At 45.1% G+C, this 14,811-nt stretch overlaps 1 long non-coding RNA gene across 1 annotated transcript in view; it reads right to left on the minus strand.

Annotated features, from left to right (window-relative positions):
- Nucleotides 1-2,782: 2,782 nt before the first annotated feature.
- LOC129392238 (uncharacterized) overlaps nucleotides 2,783-14,811 on the minus strand; it is a 33,877-nt gene continuing 21,848 nt past the window's right edge. Inside the window, exons 2-3 of the long non-coding RNA XR_008617773.1 lie at nucleotides 5,913-6,080; nucleotides 2,783-2,863 (exon numbers count right to left, since the gene is read on the minus strand). This is a non-coding gene — a long non-coding RNA (uncharacterized lncRNA). The remainder of the gene's footprint in view (nucleotides 2,864-5,912; nucleotides 6,081-14,811) is intronic.

The following is a 14,811-nucleotide window of genomic DNA, read 5'->3' on the forward strand; positions in this document are numbered from 1 at the left end:
CATTTTGAGTTTATTTTTGTATATGGTGTTAGGGAGTATTCTAATTTCATTCTTTTACATGTAGCTGTCCAGTTTTCTCAGCACTACTTATGAAAGAGGCTGTCTTTTCTCCATTGTGTATTCTTGCCTCCTTTATCAAAGATAAGGTGACCATATGTGCGTGGGTTTATCTCTGGGCTTTCTATCCTTTTCCATTTATCTATATTTCTGTTCTTGTGCCAGTGCCATGCTGTCTTGATTATTGTAGCTTTGTAGTATAGTTCTTTCACTCATTATTAAGGAAAAATTGTCTGTGTATTTAAAAATTCAATGTGGGACTTACCTGGTGGCACAGTGGTTAAGAATCCACCTGCCAAGGCAGGGGACACGGGTTCAAGCCCTGGTCTGGGAAGATCCCACATGCCATGGAACAACTAGGCCCGTGCGCCACAACTACTGAGGCTGTGCTCTAGAGCCCATGAGGCACAACTACTGAGCCTGCATGCCACGCTACTGAAGCCCATGTGCCTAGAGCCCATGCTCCGCAACAAGAGAAGCCACCGCAATGAGAAGACCATGGACCGCAACGAAGAGTAGCCCCTGCTCACCACAACTAGAGAAAGCCCACACACAGCAACAAAGACCCAATGCAGCCAAAAATAAATAAATAAATAAACAAATAAATAAATATATTAAGAAAAAAACAATTCAATGCTATCTCTTCTGAAGCAGAATAGATAGAGATGCCTTTACTGATGTGGAAGGCCAAGCTTGCTTCCTATAATAGTTGGGAAAGAAAGGAGGGAGAAATATGAATAGTGGGAAGAGGAAACATAGGTATATGTTGGTAGAATAGGAAACATAGGTAGAAAACCCGGCCATCTGCTCTTTACCACGTAATGTATATTCTGCCCAATCACTGGCTCTGAAAGGCACCTGCTCTAAGGATGTGCTATGCTAGCAATGTCAGAAGAGCAGAGTATTGCTCCGGGGCCTCTCTATACTCACCATACACTTCAGCCCCTCCCCCCACCCCCAGACTCCTAGCTATTTCTCAGTCCTTACCAGGCCCTCTGTACTTGGACCTTTGCTCCAGCTGTTTCCTCCTCTAGACACACTCATCCAACCCTCAATCTTCCTCCCACTAATTAAATTTTATTCATTTCTCAAGGCCCATGTCAAATGTTACTTTCTTCAAGATGCCTTTCCTGATCCTTTACTTTCTTCAAGATGCCTTTCCTGATCCTTCTCAAGGGGGGCACGTTTCTCCCTGTTTGAGCCCCTCAAGCACTACCTTTGGATTTACCAATGGGCCTTCTATTAGAGTTATCTGTGTTTAATACTTGTTCCTTGACCCCTCCTAGAACTCCTACCAGAAAGGGGTCCATGGCTCACCCATCCTTGCACCTTTAGTGATGCTTGGCACAGTATCTTGAGCACAAAAGATATTCAACAGATGTGATATTTAATGGAAGTCAGAAGAAAATTGAGGAAGGGTAAAGAAGAGACATAATCTTAGAATATTCCCTGCTTTCTCCCTTGGAGAAAGTAAAGAAGGATTTTTTAAAAACTCTTCCCATCTTCCAGGCCTCTTGCCCTGCCTGCTTTGAATATGAAATTCAGGTTATTATTATTATTAGTTTTAATTTGGCCATGCCACACAGCTTGAGGGATCTTAGTTCTCCAACCTGGGATTGAACCTGGGTCCCGGCAGTGAAAATGCCGAGTCCTAACCACTGGACCACCAGAGAATTCCCAGGTTATCATTCTTGTATTTTCCCTTCAGTTAGCTGTGATCCTGAACAGAGGTGAGAATACTGGTCTAGAGGGACAAGAGTGGGCATAGGCTGATGCCCATCACGAAGAACAGGAAGTACCAGGAGGCCAGAATTTGGATAACCTGGACTGTTTGCTCATCTCCCACATGGACTTGCTTCATGGCCTTGCAGGTCAATCTCTATATTGGGGCTTTATATCAAGTCCAAAAATATTCGAGTTCAGCTGTGAATTTTTCACAGCTGGGGACCTCCAACAACAGACTCTAGTATCCTGTGGCTTTGTAGTCTCTTCCAGGTAATGGTGTACAGATCAGCCTAAATTTTTAACCCCAATCAAAATGTCAGTTTAGGTAGCAATCAGGAAAGATTCTACCGGTTCCGTTTTTTAATGGTGCCTGATTACCCTTGGGGTATTTAATTCTACTAAGCAATTCAGGAGTTCTGGTTACAGCAAGGGCGGATTCCCCCACCAAGCAGCCTCACCCTAGTCCTGCTGCAGAGGCTTCTCTTCTCACAGACACCCCAGCCCATGGGGGGGTCAGGGGCCAAGCCTTCTGTACACAGAGGGCTAGTGCTCCCAAGTGGCCTGACCTGCTGACAAGGAGAAGTCCACTTGGGGCAATGTGCACAGTTTCCAGCAGACTTTGGCCTCTGTCCAGGGGTGATGTGAGGTTAAGGAGAGGCTTGCCTTTGGCTCCCCTGCTTCTATCCTGGACATTTCTGTGTAGTGTGTTCCAACTCCGCCTCCCTCCTCTTCCTTCCCCCCCATCCTGTGCTCTCTGCCAACCTTGGCTCCAGCCAGGTAACTCTCTTCTGGTCCCCCTTTGTTAAGGCATAAACACCAGGGTCATCTATTTCCATTATCTAAGATCTAGCCTGGAAGTAGAGAACTGGGTAGTACCTGTTTCTTCTTCTTCAGCTTCTTCTCTAAGTAGTCCAGATTTTGTTAGTACCCACAGCCTCTTGGTTTTCCCAGGGAACAGACCGACTAGAGGCTCAGGGATTAGAGCTGGGAGACCCAGACGATAGGGTCAGTGCTCTCAGACTAGAGGATGAATCCTTCTCCAACCAGGTGTCCTTGGGGGCACCTCCTAGACGAATCAGACCTGAGAGAAGAGAAATCATTTTCTTTTTAGCTAGTCTGCACGTGTCCCTCTCCTATGTCCTCACACCACACCTCCAACACACACCTGTATCAGGATCTGAATTTCCCAGCCTCAATATCCTTCTCTGTGAGCCCCTCTTCCAAAATGGCCCCTGCCTTTGTTACCTGGCAACAAAAGCCTGTACGGCAACAAGGACCTACTTGTACAGCACAGGGAACTCTGCTCAATATTTTGTAATAACCTAAATGGGAAAAGAATTTCAAAAAGAATAGATACATGTATATATGTAACGGAATCACTTTGCTGTACACCTGAAACTAACACAACATTGTTAATCAACTATACGCCAATAAAAATTAAAATTTTTTTTAAAAAGATGAAAAAGTAAGCCTATACAGCAAACTCTGCCACTTTCTCACACAGGTGAATGAGAAAATGCCCAAACCCCCTACATCAGTGTGCTTTTGCCTGTGAAAAAAGGCATGCTACCCAACAGAGAGAGGATGGAAGGGAAGCCGAGGGGCCCCAAGACCATGTCAACCTGCTTTACAGTTTCTCCGGGGGCCCCCCTGTACAATCCTCAACCATGTACCTTCAACTCTTCTCCAGCAATAAGAGCTGTTCACAAAGGTGCCATCCCCAGCATATCACACCCCACAGCGGTGTCAACACTGGCTGGTATGCTCAGGAGTGTCAATGCCTGGAAGCTCCTCAGACACATCTCCTGGGAATTCTTCCCTAGGATGGGAGGAAGGGTAATAGAGCTCTTCCCCATCCATTTCTCTACCCTGATTTTCTTTGTCAAATTCGCAAGTACAAAGGAAGAGGACAAGTGTAGTAGTTAAGGCCAAGGTCTTGAAGTCAGGAAAGTCTGGGTTCAAATTGTGAGTACGCAATTCATGAGTTTTATGGTTTGGAGCAGATGACTTTAGCTTTCTTGGTCTTCCTTTCCTCCAGCGAATAACGGAGATCGCATCTAACTCACCAGGTGCTGTGAAGATAACACACGTCCTTACCACAGTGAAGACTCCACAATGGCGGTCCTTTCCAGGATTGAGTGAGGACTCAGGTCCACATGGGAATATGTGTGAATGGTGCCCCCTGGAACTGCTCAGGTCAGTGCCTGAAGGTACATTTTACCCCATCACTCTGGAGGATGTAAGTAAAAAGGAGGATCCTTGAAAGTCCACATCCCTGGTCCGGGAAGATCCCACATGTCGCAGAGCAACCAAGCCCGTGCACCACAACTACTGAGCCTGTGCTCTAGAGCCCATGAGCCACAACCACTGAGCCCGCGCGCCTAGAGCCTGCGCTCTGCAACAAGAGAAGCCACTGCAATGAGAAGCCCGCGCACCGCAAGGAAGAGTAGCCCCCGCTCGCCACAACTAGAGAGAGCCCGTGCGCAGCAACGAAGACCCAACGCAGCCAAAAATAAATAATAAATAAATAAATAAATTTATAAAATAAAATACAAAGTCCACATGAAGCAGAAGGTAGACAGCTAGTGGGCAATTCTCAGCAGCAGCAATTCCATTTCCAGTTTTGCCTAAGTATAAATTTGGCTCAGGGCAATTCTGGAGCGAGAGAGGAAGTAATTCTTTTTCATAATTTTTTTCTGTATCAAGGGAATATAATGACACATTGCAGAACTTACTTAAAAGGGAGACTTGCATTTTTAATCCAATAAACACCTTGGACTTTTTAAAAGAGCACTGTGAAAACAGAAAGGAACTTTATTGCTGTAAGTTCGCGTCAGGAAACCAACTAGAATTTCTGAGTATGTAACGGGGTATCAAGCACGAATAGAAGGGATGCTATGCAGATTAGATATAATTAGACATAACGATTAGACATAATCGTTACCATCAAGGAGCTTCTAGTGTCAAGAGCAGAGATTCTTAACCTGAGGGTTATGGATGAACTGTGGAGGACCCATAAAGCTCCTGAAATTGTATACACAACTGTGTGTGTGTATTTGTGGGCAATTTCTGGTCAGAAGGCCCAGAGCTTTCTTTAGATTCTCAAAGGGATCCACGAGGAAAAAAAAAAAAAAAAAAGGTTAAGAACCACAGATCAAGACTAAAGAATCCTTTAATTGTAGTAATTTTTCCTGTGGAATGCCACAAAAATAGACTATTCACAGTCATCTAATTCTGGGTTTCTCACACTGGTGTAGATAAAGGACAAGCTTAATTTTCGCCTTGCTGAATTTAAAGATAGCCCAAGTCTTTCAGTCCTCTGTAAACATGTGATTTTTCAATACATTTGGATTTCTCAGAAATTGTGCACAAAACATGTGCCAAGATCTATGGCCCCATTGGTATTCCATTTGGGCTGCCTTGAGCTGCACAATAATTTATGACCAGCCCGCTGTGTTGAGCCCTCCTCTCTGGATGACTAACAGGAAGAGAACTTTGGCAGCAACGCAACCTTAATGAATGAAAAATGCAAACCTTGCAAATCTCTCTGCATTGAAATCCCCCAGAGTCTGGAAGCAGACACAGTTCCAAAAAGCCTGCATTTCCAAGATGCAATTTACTGTCCTTAGAGGTTCGTTGTGGGCCACCCAAAGTACGTAGGCCTGATTCAAACAGATTTTATTGGCCAAGCAGATATGGGGATTTTTTTTTTTAACATCTTTATTGGAGTGTAATTGCTTTACAATGGTGTGTTAGTTTCTGCTGTATAACAAAGTGAATCAGCTGTATGTATACATATATCCCCATATCTCCTCCCTCTTGCATCTCCCTCCCTCCCACCCTCCCTATCCCACCCCTCTAGGTGGTCACAAAGCACCGAGCTGATCTCCCTGTGCTATGCGGCTGCTTCCCACTAGCTATCTATTTTACGTTTGGTAGTGTATATATGTCCATGCCACTCTCTCACTTCATCCCAGCTTACCCTTCCCCCTCCCCATGTCCTCAAGTCCATTCTCTACCTCTGTGTCTTTATTCCTGTCCTGCCCCTAGGTTCTTCATAACCATTTTTTAAATTAGATTGCATATATATGTGTTAGCATATGGTATTTATTTTTCTCTTTCTGACTTACTTCACTCTGTAGGATAAGGTCAATGGGGAAATCTGTTGATATGAAAATCTTCATGATAATTATAAGTCACATATTATCATTGCATACTTCAGTTTGATTCGCACACAGGGTCAGGAGAGAGAGCTGATCTCTGCTTCCACATTGCTCTGCTGCATTCCTCCACCGTATCTTGAAGAAGGAAGGAGACTCTTAGCTAGTTATACCTTTGTATGGGGTTTTCTTCATAAAAACAAATGTATATTGAGGAAGAAGCTACCACTGAATTCTCACGGGTAGTAGCCAGGAATTTCATTCACAGACTTGAGCTCAGTGAAGTGAAGATTCTGGGGAGGTGCTGGATACAGAAAGGCTGCCTCTTTGTTAGCATATGAAAAATAGGCTTTCCTGGGGCGAGGGGGTACTAGTCACCCTAGAAATGGGATTTTATTTCCCCATGCAGGATACAAATTATAGTGCAGGTCTGGAATCCATTATCCAAAACCCTTGAGGCCAGATGTGTTTCAGGATTTGGATCTTTCAGATTTTTAAAAAGTTAACATGGGGGCTTCCCTGGTGGCGCAGTGGTTGAGAGTCCGCCTGCCGATGCAGGGGACGCGGGTTCGCGCCCCGGTCCGGGAGGATCCCACGTGCCGCGGAGCGGCTGGGCCCGTGAGCCATGGCCGCTGAGCCTGCGCGTCCGGAGCCTGCGCTCCGCAACGGGAGAGGCCACAGCAGTGAGAGGCCCGCGTACCACAAAAAAAAAAAAAAAAAAAAGTCAGGTTTCTTACTCTTACTCAGGGACTATGGAAGGAATAGCATTGGATAAGGCAACTAGTGGCAACTACTACCCACACTGTAATATAGGAGTCAAGGCAGGGTCCTACTTCCTAGAAAAGGAACAGTAGAAACTGCCTAAATGGCATCTGATTAAATTATTAACCATCTCTGACCCTAATCTATGTGTGTCCTCTAAGAAACCCCTGTGGCCGCTGAAACTTAAGACTTGTTACTCAAGTATACACAGACTCGTTTTTATTGATATAACCAGTGTTAGTTAGGATCCTATCTTAGGACCTGATATTAAGGCATGGTGCTTCACTCAAACAACAATATAAGGGAAGAGGATCAAGGTAGAGGAAATGGGAGTAAGAGAGTGGAAAATAAAGCTACAGACCAGACCAGGGCATCAGCAAACTATGGCTCTTGGGTCAATCCAGCCTGTGGCCTGCTTTTATAGATAAAGATTTATTGGTACACATTCATACCCATTGGTTTACACATTGTCTATCTGCTACAATAGTAGAGTTGAGTGACTGCAACAGAGACCACACAGCCTGCAAAGCCTATTTGCTATGTAGTCTTTCACAGAAAAAGTTTCCTAATCCCTGAGCTGGACCAATTCCCAAAGCCAGGGGATAAGAGAACAAATATAAGAAGATGATGCTCTCCATTCTCAGACCAAGGAAGAGTCCTGGAGAAACTGACAGGGATCCCAATAGATGGGGTAGCATGGCAACAGGGAATCTAGGTTAAGTGTCCTAAAATCTAGTCACAAGGCATCTGGGAACTCACATGGCTGTGGTCATTAGGAAGAAGGAAATAGCCAGGGAAAAGCTGGATCCCAGAGCTCACTGGCAGGACTAAAGAATTAAACAGATGACTTGGATAGGAACTCACAATGAAAGCCAAAGTAGATGCATGGTTCTTCCAAATGGGTTTATGAACGAGGGAGGAGTGGGGAAGCGTGTGCGTGCATGGTTGTGTGTGTGTGTGTGTGTGTGTGTGTGTGTAGCCAGGGAAAAGCTGGATCCCAGAGCTCACTGGCAGGACTAAAGAATTAAACAGATGACTTGGATAGGAACTCACAATGAAAGCCAAAGTAGATGCATGGTTCTTCCAAATGGGTTTATGAACGAGGGAGGAGTGGGGAAGCGTGTGCGTGCATGGTTGTGTGTGTGTGTGTGTGTGTGTGTGTGTGTGTGTGTGCGCGTGCATGTGTGTGTGAACATAAATTCAAAAGTTTGAAGGCAACAACTCCGTAATTAGGGTGAGAGTCCCACAGATGAGCAACTGCAAACCAGGAAAATTAGGTCAGCACAGATTTGTAGCACAGAGTCAGAGCTTGGGTATTGTATTTGAGATAAACCTGCAAGAGAGCTGAATAGTAATCCTTCACTGGTTAGAGGGGAACCTGGGGCTGTTAAATGATTTCTGCCTCAAGTCAGAACTGTTCCGGGAAGTATGTGGAACTGAGCCCCATGGGGAGAGATCAGTAGCTCAGCTGAGAGTCACTGGAAGCAGCAGAGGCAGGGAGACTGGGCAGATGAATAAACCTAACTACTTCCATTGGGGGCAGTTACTTGGTACTGTTGATCTAGAATCACCACCCTCTACCTTAGATAGCATTAAAGAAAAACCAATTATTTTTCAACTCTCTTTTTTTCAAGATTCCCTTTTATTTGTGTAAGTACAGATCCATCAGCTACATCTTTCTTCCCCAGTCTGTACTTTAATATGTTGTTGTACCTTCATGCAAGACTATATTTTAGGTTAATGCTTCCTGGTGGCAGCTGGAAAGGCACCTTAACATCAATATTAAAAAATACTTGGAAATTGCACTGTGAGATGGGCTTCCTGCAGACAGAGAATCCACCCCACGGTGTGAGGATTCTTAAGGCTCCATCAGAGAGGGTGTCCCCTTCTGGGAGGCAGTGTCCTTGACTCTACCTGTTCTTCTGCAGCCCAGCAGATCTCATAGGAAAGCTTCCCTAACCCTTGGAGATTACTGAACTCCCAGAGTTATAGCTTGTGTGAGTCCGGGGCTTCTGAACGTTTTCCCAAGAATTCCTGGCCTTTTAACCTTCTGGTTCCTTCTATCTTCACTCCTACATCTGTTTCTCTAATCTGAGTTTCATCCTGTTATGGGCTGAATTATGTCTCCCAAGAAAACATGTTAAAGTTCTAACCCTCAGTACCTCAGAATGTGACCTTATTTGGATGGAGGGTCTTTGCAGACACAGTCAAGTTAAAATGAAATCATAAAGGTGGGCATTAATCCAATATGACTGGTGTCCTTCTAAAAAGGGGAAATTTGATTACAGGAGCAGACCCTCACAGAAGGCTAATGAAGTGAAGAGATACAAGGAAAAGATGGTCCTCTATGAGACAAGGAATACCTAAGGCTACCAGAAGCTAGGAGACAGCCTTCCCCAGCACCTTCAGAGGGAGAATAGCCCTGCTGACAGTTAATCTCAGACTCCTGGCCTCCATAACTGTGAGACAATGCGATTCTGCTGTTTTAAGCTATCTAGTTTGTGGTACTATTTTACAGCAGCCCTAAGAAACTCATACCTATGCTCTACAGGCCTGCCTGTGATCAGAGCTCTGCCCCTTGCCTTGAAGTACCAGCACATCTGCTCAGCCTGGGCCTCTCCTGGGTTTACCACTTAGGTTCCCCAGAGCAGCGGCTGCACAGCCTCCACACTGCAGCCTGTCCCTCACACTCTACCTTCAGAGATACCTCACACCACAAGAAGCCACCTCAGAAGTGTAGGCTGGGCCCCTGACCAGGCCCATCTGCCATCTCAAAAGCTCTTGGAGTCCTAGAAAAGAAAACCTCTCCCTTTCATTTCACTATCATGAAGTTTAATGCTGGGGTTTAGGTTGCTGCTTAGATTTGCACCTACAGGCCTTTGTCACTATCAACACAACGGAGCAGCAAGAAGATCTAGGTGTTACAGTGAAGAGGTGGAAAGAGAAGAGAGTTTGGGGCCTTTCCTTTAACTCAGCCTTGGCTTGACCCGATGGAGGGGCTGGTCCTCAGCAATAAACTCTCAGCATGATCAGGAGGGCATAATCTTGAAACGGAATGGCTAATCCAGGGGGCCTACTTAATCTGTATGAAATATAATTGTCAAACATGCTGAAACACTCAGGTCATCTCTAAAGAAAAGTTCTCTTTTATTCCTCTTCTAAATAAAATGCGTTGAGATAGGGAGAACCATGTTATGATCTAGGTTCGTGATAAATATCAAACCAGGATCATTGCAGGTAGCACACCCTAGTTATAGAGATCAAAAGCATGAGCTCTAGGGGCAGACAGAACTGGGTGTGAATTACAGTTCTACCTCTTCTTGGCTCTATAACCTTGGGCAAGTTCCACAGTCTCGGTTTCTTCATCTGTAAAATGAAAATAATAATAATGATCACAGGATTATTATAAGAATTATGTGAGCTAATCGTGCCAAGGGTTTAGCACAGTGCCTGCCCGATCCTTCCAGAGGTTGTCTATTCCACCTCTCTAAGCTAAGTGGATGGGGGTTAGTGGGAGGCCCCTAGCTGTTATTGGGTGTTGGGTGTGGTTGTTGATAACAGGAACTTGAAATAATGGTTTAAACGAAGTAGAAGATATTCATTCTCTCTCTCTCTCCATCTCCCTCTCCCTCCTCTCTTTCTCTCCCTTCCCCTCCCCCCTCACCCTCTTCCTCTCTCTCAGAGAAAGAGTGGGCAGCCCAGGGCAAGTATGGTGGCCAAGGTCACCAGGGACTCGTGAGCTTTATCCCTCTCCTCTGTGCTCAGACCTCCTTATCGTGCTGCTTCCTTCCTCAAGTTCACTTCATAAGACAAGACGGAACCCAACCATTACATCTGCATCACAGACAGCTGTCTGTCGCCTTGAAGGAAACTTTTCAGAGACTCGAAAAACTTCTGTTCACACTTCGTTAACCAGACCATAGTCACATGGTCACACCCAGGTGCAGAGTGGGCTGGGAAAGGTAGGTTTTTAGCGGGGGCACTTTGCTTTTCCAAATAAAATCAGAATTCTCTTACTGAGGAAGAAGAGGAGAATGGATTTTGATAAGCAGCTCTGGTCTCTGGAAAAAGAGCCTTCGTTCTTCTCTACTTTAATCTTCACACAGGCTTGGAGCAGGAAAGGACCCGCGGCTCTGAGGTCCAGAGAGAAAGAATGGTCACCCAGAGAGGCCAGGAGAGTGCTGAATCTAGGAGATTAGCCAGGATCTCCTTGATCTAACAACAAGGTTATTTCTAGAGACAGAAGAGGAAGAGCTCCAGGAAGAAATGAAGGCCCTGACTTGATAGGGCTTCTCAACATTTTATTTTTATTTATTTATTTTTTAATTTATTTTTTTCTTTCTTTTTTTTTTTTTTGGCTGCGTCAGGTCTTAGCTGTGGCACGCAGGCTTCCCTCTAGTTGTGACGTGCGGGTTTTTCTCTCTAGTTGTTGCGCTCGGGCTCCAGAGAGCGTGGGCTCTGTAGTTTGCAGCACGCCAGCTCTCTGGTTGAGACGCGAGAGCTCAGCAGTTGTGGCGTGGGGGCTTAGTTGCCCCATGGCATGTGGGATCTTAGTTCCCCTACCAGGGATCGAACCCACGTCCCCCGCATTGGAAGGCGGCGGATTCTTTACCACTGGACCACCTGGGAAGTCCCTCTCATCAGTTTAGAGAACAGAACTTGAACAAGTCTCCATATCACTGCCCACTTATGGTCTGGTGCTTTTTTAATGCCTGAAAGGCAAATGATGTAAAAATAAATCCTGGACACAGAAACCTGAGTTTGAGAACTGAGACTACTGCTCCCTCAGTGTGGGGCTTTGAACAAGTCACTCTCCTGGAGACAAAGGCAGGAAAAGGAGTAACATTTATGGAGTGCCTGTTTTAAAGAAGCTTAATATACTTCATATCATTTTATCCTAACAATGGTGAGGCAGATATGCTTAATTCAGGGTATAGATGATTAAACTGAGGATCAGAGAAGGTCTAAAATCCCTGAGGTAGTCTAGTCCCTTAGGGAGACCTCTGGCCCAAAACCCTTGATAATGTTACACTCCAGCCATATGGAAATCTTTCCAGTTCTTCAAATGTTCTACCCCATCTTTCCTCCCCACCTTTGCGTACACCATTCCCCCGACGCGGCACGCTCTTCCACCTCTTCATCTGGTGAAATCAACTCACCCATCAAGTCTCAGCTGAAAATTCCCTTCGCTCAATAAGGCCGTTGCCCAAACCAGAAACCAGGTTCCGTTTCCTGTCTGTACTTCTTCTTCCCTTGCACTTCCCCAGTCAGAGCGCTCATCACTGGGAATGTCTTGTTTAATGACTACCTCCCTCACTGGAACAAGACCCACTGCTGTTTACTGCTGTGGTCCTCACCTCCAACAAAAAGCCCAGCGTGGGCTTCCCTGGTGATGCAGTGGTTAAGAATCTGCCTGCCAATGCAGGGGACACGTGTTCAAGGCCTGCTCGGGGAAGATCCCACACGCCGTGGAGCAACTAAGCCCGTGCACCACAACTACTGAGCCTGCGCTCTAGAGCCCGCGAGCCACAACTACTGAGCCCACGTGCCACAACTACTGAAGCCTGTGTGCCTAGAGCCCGTGCTCTGCAACTAGAGAAGCCACCCAATGAGAAGCCCACGCACCGCGACGAAGAGTGGCCCCCGCTTGCCACAACTAGAGAAAAGCCCGCACGCAGCAACAAAGACCCAAGGCAGCCAAAAATAAAAATAAATAAATTTATTAAAAAAAAAAAAAAAGCCCAGCGTATCCCAGGCACTTAGGAAACGTGCAAGAATTCACGAGTTGTTTAATTTAATCTGACGGTAGAAATACATGTTTATTTATTTACATTAACTGAACCCATTTTAGAAAATACTGTTCCACATATTAAAACTGTTCTTGCTACCTGGGATTCCAGGCTCTTCAGAATCTTTCCAGCCTTCCTTATCAGTGGTCCCTGTTCTCACATTCCTACATCGGGGCCTTGAGGATAATTATTCTCTCCATCTGGAATGTAAGATTCTGGTCTCTTATCTGCCCTGAAACATAACCACCCAGCAAAGCACAGCTTAGATTCAACCTCCTCCATGGAGCCTACTCTGCCTCTGCAATTAACACTAATTTCTCCCTTCCCTGAACACTTCTTAGGGCACTAAAATCCTGTCCTGGTCGTTCTGCATCTGGTGTTCATGGCCTTCTTGTTTTATAGTTGTATTTTTCAAACATTAACCACTATTTTCTCCCTGGGTTTTCCTACTTCTTTCCTCTCCCTGCCTCATGTAAGGACACGGTCAGACCTGGCCACAGGGAAGGAAGCAGGAAAAAAAGAAATTTCTGGGTTTGTGTCCCACTGATGAAATTTCCAGAGTGATTTTTAAAATGAGATCAAAGTGAAGACTAACAAAGGGTCCCCCCTTGGGGCTGGGTGGAGAGAGGAGTAGGAAGGAGCCGTCTGAGCCAAGAGACATCAGTGGAGCCAAACGGCGTGTTTCTCCACCCGTCTTAGGGCAGAAGCCTGGGGAGGGAGCGAGATCCCTGAGAGGTGTGGGGTCTGAACGCCACAGGCATCTGCCTGATGCTGCCTACACAGAGCTCCAGGGAGATGTAAGACCCCAGAGGAGCTCTCTGAAGATGGGGCTGGGCAGAGAAGGACCAGAACATCACAAATACTCTTAATCTCAGGTTGGCAAGAAGGAAGCCAAATAACTCCTGGGCCTCCCAGGCACAGCATGGGAGTATTCGAGAAATTTACAGGACCTAAAGGGACCATGCAGACCCTTTAGAAATGAAGGACATCTTAGTGGCAATCTCTACACAAAAGCAACTAGAGCGGTGGATGCTGCATGGACAAATCATTCAAGGAACAGGTGGACCCTCTCCCAACACCTGGCCACTATTTATACCCTCTAAAGCTTAGACAACTTGGAGATTAACCCTACTGGACTATAAGCTTCTGGATGGCAGAGATGCCAAAAAACTTCATATTGACTAAATCGTGTTTCCTAGAAGGAAATTCCTGTTCTTAAACTGGAGTCTCCTAGAGGTATATTCCTCTAAGCCAACCCACTGATACCCTGAAGCCTGGGTTACTACACATGGAACTCTGGGGGAAAAACAAAACTACTTTATCCCACTGTAGAGAGAAAAGGATGTCAGCACTGAAAAGGCCCCCTGGTGGCTCTATGGAACAGGGGCTGCTGAAGGGGTATGGGCGGGCCACGTCTCACCTCATCACGATTGTGCTTTCAGTATGGACAGTAGGCCATGGAGCTCTTTGCAGTGATGACCATCTCAACTAGGCCTCAGAGCTCCTACTTCTGCAACAGTGGAAGTGGACTAAGGGTCTTCGTTGAATGTTCTCTACCTTTCTATACTGCTGTTAATGTATGTGTTTCTATCAATTTACTGAAATTTTATATTTAGGTATCTAAGTGCAGGGATAAAAGGGAAAAAAGAAGGCTCTCTGTTGGAATACATTAGTGCTTACATTTATATGACCTTAATGACCATGAAAAAATGTGTAAAGGAAATCCTGCGAAAGTATGCATAGCTTATAATAGTTTCATACTCCACTACAAAACTGCATATGCTTGTGCAATAATTGCATGAAAATTCTTAAGGTATGAAATAAGAGGATAAAACATTGACTAGAAAGCAGTGCCATTTTTGGAAATTGCCAAGTAGTGTACAGATTTTAAACATCCTAACTTTGTTTTTATTGACTCAGAATGGCTCACAATTATAAGATAGTAACTATGGTTTTTGTTTCAGCCTTTGCTCATTGCCAGCTTCAACTTTTTGTCATGCGATTAACAATCTGAAGATCATTAATCCCTTATCCAGGAATTCAAAGATGTAACCGTTTCCAGATAAATATATCATCGTTTTTCACTGAGGAAATCTCTGGACTTAACCTTCTCATAAAAAAAGAAAGAAAAGAGAACCACAATAAAACATATGGCTAAATCATTAGCTATAATTTGTGAAAAATAATTTTGACAATGAACGTAGATAGACATTGGGTTCTGGAAATCACACTTTTTTTTTTTTTTTTTTTTTTTTTTTTTTTTTTGCGGTACGCGGGCCTCTCACTGTCGTGGCCTCTCCCGTTGCGGAGCACAGGCT

This window comes from Physeter macrocephalus, chromosome 7 (assembly GCF_002837175.3).
Source record: "Physeter macrocephalus isolate SW-GA chromosome 7, ASM283717v5, whole genome shotgun sequence".
Lineage (NCBI taxonomy): Eukaryota > Metazoa > Chordata > Mammalia > Artiodactyla > Physeteridae > Physeter > Physeter macrocephalus.